The sequence below is a fragment of the Melopsittacus undulatus genome, chromosome 6 (assembly GCF_012275295.1).
Source record: "Melopsittacus undulatus isolate bMelUnd1 chromosome 6, bMelUnd1.mat.Z, whole genome shotgun sequence".
NCBI classification, from domain to species: Eukaryota; Metazoa; Chordata; class Aves; order Psittaciformes; family Psittaculidae; genus Melopsittacus; species Melopsittacus undulatus.
The window spans coordinates 66,444,076-66,448,575 of NC_047532.1; positions in this window are offsets into that span (position 1 = coordinate 66,444,076).

Consider the following 4,500-nt stretch of genomic DNA (forward strand, 5'->3'; position numbering starts at 1 on the left):
TGCAGAAATCATACCCAAGTGCAAACCTTCCTTTGACAAAGGAAATACTTAAAAAATGGCTACAAGAAATCAAGAGCCAGCTCTGAGTAGAAAACATTTAATGTTTCCATGATTTCTTTTCCCAGAGGGAAGAGAAGACACTTTTACTTTCTCTGCTGAAATTCTCTGATGTGAATTCTGACTGAAAAGAAGTGGCGGTGCTATAACATTCAGAAGCATAAATGATGGTGTTATAAACGTGTACCTCTGCATTACGTAAGAGCACTTTGGTCAGTTGAATTAGTGGGCTATTAGATTCAGCTGATCTTTTTTGTTCTGTAAATTGAAAATACCTCAGTGGCTACCTTCTAGCTATAATTTGGGCCTTCAAATAGCACCAAATTGTGCTCTAATCTGACTATTATAGTGACTAGTGAACAGAAACAACACGTTAATGCAGCTTCTATGAAAGTATCTGTAAAGAGAACATTTTTTACTTTAAAGAGTAAGTTCTACATGAGTTTATATTTTTAAGAATTTGTCAAAGGGTTTTTTTTCCTTGTTAGAGATGGTGACATCTGAATCACAATACTACATGTTGATATTTGTGACAAAAGATCACTCTACAGATATGTCATCACAAAAATCAATTGTCAGTGTATATTTAAGAATGTCAAAATCATCTTAACTGAAAAGTGCCGTGGTTTATTAGACTGGAGTGTAAAGCCCTCTTTCAAAATTCATTCAGCATTTCCAATTGGAAGATTTTTTATGTAGTGAACTTATTATATATGCATATTCTAGTGGCCTCTAGAGACTTTTAATTTAAAGCATAAATTACGTATAATTTCAAACTCTGCTGTCTTTGACTTCAGTCACAAAACTCACATCCAGGACTTTCTGCTACTGAATGGCTTGTGGTAATACATCAGTTCTCCCAACAGGAATGTGCACAGGACAAATTAGTGCATGTAATTTTAGCCATATGAGGTCATTACAAATATAGCCTTAGCTCTTCCTAAAGTGGACTTCATTGTTAATATAAATATATATCTATAATTACTGACATTTATATTATTTGGCTCCTGTCCTAAGTTATGGATACAGTGATGATAAAAGGGCCTTGCAAGCCCTTACCTAAGCAAACCATGCTTACTAATTACTTTCCATGGTTCTGGGTTCCTGTAAATAAAGTTACTCATGTATTTATAAGCAAAGTCAAAATCTATACGCATATTTCTAAAAGTGAATTATCTTGCTCTTTGGGGTAACCAATACAGCTTGGAAAAGAACACTTGAGAGTAAAGCCATCCAGGGTTCTTCCCTGCGTCTGCCAGGATGCATACTCTCTCATATCGCTGGATATCTGACTTTAATACTTAATCCAGTCGGGTTTTTAAATTGTGTAGGCCCTAAACCAGAAACTCCTATGCAAGTAAAAGGAAGTGTTACTTGAAAGTAGCAAACGGCTGTTGATTTTTCATCACTGTTTCCGAAGAGGCTGGGGTCAGAGGGTTAGTTTTAAGAGTCTAATTGTTTGTTCAAAAGGTGCAGCCTGCAAGACATGAGGACTAACAAAGTGCAGCGTGGAAGATCTCAGGACAAATCACCAGCCCCAACATTTCTCTCTAATGAGAAAAGGAAAAGAGAGTCCCATATGCATGCAGTATTTAGGGAGAGAACCAGGACTCCTTTCATGAATGGAGAGACTGATGAATTCTGGACTACCTGCTATCTCAGGGGCACGTCTAGGTTTAAGAGTGATTTGGCTCACAGGCTGTAACATTTTCCAGGCATTCAGATTGCAATTACTAAGCCAGCAATTTTATGCTTTCCTTTCCCTGACTCCAACAGCACCACGAAATAAGCAGCCAGATTTTCTTCTGCATTGTGTTTTTTATCTATTCAGCCAAAATTAACAGTCTTCGAGGGTAACGTATGCCAAGTGAATTTAAATCTTACGGACTCAAATCGACCTAAAGTTGATGGATACATTCATGCCTACTGCTGAAATCTACCAATTACACAGAACTATGTTAACTTACCATAGAAACATCTCATCTAATAGCACAGATGATGTTGAACTAACTAATTACATTATGGCACATAGACAATGAAAAACATAACGAAGATGACAGCACAGCAACAGCAGATGCTGCACAAAAGAAAAATCAGAAAAATATTGCTCTGCAAAATGCTCTCAGTTACAATTTCCTCTGTTAAAATTAATCACAAAAATTAGTGATTAGTGATTTCAGAAAAAGTTATGAATATCATAATTGTATTTTGAAGATGCCATTAAGCTATTTAAAATTCTGCTCCCTGAGAAGGTAGTTCCCTTTTTTTGTATCACTATCAATTTTAAGACTAGTAAACATTTTAGTGCCTATGGCAGAGTTTCTTGGTAGAGTATCTTTTCCAACGAGGAGAGGCCCTGACGGCTCTTCCAGAGCCTGAATTTGGTAGCTTCCAGCCATTACAGGCTTAGGTAATTAGACAACTTAGATTTTATTTTAGCTTGGCATTTGCTCTATTCTTGTGCTCTTAGCTGTCAGAGAGCTAGAATAACAGTGACTGCTGATTATCTGTAGCATGCCTTGTTACTTTATATATTTTAAATTGTACCAGATCCTAAACAACAAATCTAAAACTGCTGAGCATGTTTAAATGTAATATGTACACGGAGATTACATCCAGATGATGTATTTCATAGACCTATGCTAAAAAAAAAATCATTCTTTTTAACCACAAGACCAGTCCTCTCCCCCCTTTCCTGGTGGAAGCCTTCCATGAGCTTTATGCACAGACTCTGAACACATCCCAGAAAGACAGCAATAGACTTTATTTTTTCCCTGCATTTAAATCATACCTGTGGTGATATTCAGATTTCAGTATTTGATTTGCTATATAATTAGAAACAAAACCTATCTGAGCTATCCCGTGTTTTCCCAGGTACGTTTTTCCTACCTAGGCATGTTTTCCCTAAGTTTTAAGTGCTTCCTGGGCACGCTGTGGTCCAGCCAAGGCCGGGATGCAGCCATGGAGGAAGCCCACAGGTGGCGATGTGGCTCAGGTACACCTGGGCTGTATTTCCCCAGATGGATTTACCACTCGGCCTGGCACACGGGCACTCACTGCACTTTTGTACCAGCGCACGCAGCATACACGCGGAGTGCCGGCTGCAGTTCCGTACACTTTGCGGTACATCGCTCCTGCCTTAGCCACCGGCAGGAACTGCTTTAGAACACTTTAACAGCAGAAAGACGGACACATGCAAACTCCTGATCAGTCCCACTGCCATCACATTGACCACAGCAATTAACCGTACCCCCCAGCCCACACCCCAGGGCCTTGCCTGTCCTCTCCCACTGTTCTCGCTACACTGGCTGTGCCCTACAGCAGCAGCCTGCAGTCGGGAAACCCATATCATGGAGTGTTTCTGTTCTTTCACAGATCCTGAAGGTGTGGAATGGATTGGACGTCCTAGCAGTGGTCTGCACGGTGAAGCACAGCTGCCCCACATCAGACAGCACCAGGCAGGAACCCATCGCAGCAGCTGGGCAGGGCCCCATGCTGGCAGGTGCAACTGCTTAGGGGATAACAGCCACTAATTGTGGCACATTTGGAAACACTTGTGTTGTTTCAAGGGTGTTTTTTAACTCTTTGGTACTGTCCTTTTGCCTCAAACAAGCGCAGTTGATACGTGGGGTTGCTTTTTCATAATTTTAAGTGCTCCTGTTGGGTGTGAATTTTGTTTTGCTATCATCCCTGGGCTTCTTCCCCAGAAATGCAGTTATTTCCTCAAACAACAAGCTGTGCTGCTGACGGCCAACTGCGGCCGTTTAACCCTTATAAACCGGTGCAGGGGCTGTGGACAGGAGGCCGTGCCCGGACAGGCATGTCTGGGTACCGCTCCCCGGCGCTTTCCGCCTCCATCGGGAGCGAGGGGGACGCCTCCTCCCGGCAAGCGCCGACCGCGGGTGCCAGCCCGCCCCGAGGGCGGTGGTGCGGGCTCCGGGGGCAGGACGAGGCCGCAGGCCCGGAGGGGGCGCCAGGACAGTGTCAGCGCCCGGCGGGAAACGGGCAGCGCCCGGGAGGCGCTTCGACGGGCAGCGGCGGCCGTGTCCGGCCGGGCCGAGGGCAGCCCCTCTCCGCCAAGTTCCCTAACCGCTGGGCTAGAGCGGAGCGGGGCGGGCTGCGCCCCTCAGCACCCGGGCGGGTAATGCTGCCCACCTGGCTCCGCCTCCCCTCCGTTGCCCTCCTCCTCGCTCTCTCCCTTGCTCTGCTCGGTTTTCCCTCCCCTTTCGCTCATTCTTTTGTGTTCCCGGGGATTGGCAGGTTTTATTATTCCGCCTGAACAAGCCGCGGGCGGATTGGCTGCGGCGGGCTGACGGCGGGGCCGAGCTGGGGTGTAGTTGGGGTTCGGCTCTGTCAGTAACACATGTGTGAGGCGGCGGGGAGCGCACCGCGCGGCGCGCACACACACGCACCCGCACTCACACAGGGGCCTCCTCCCGCGTC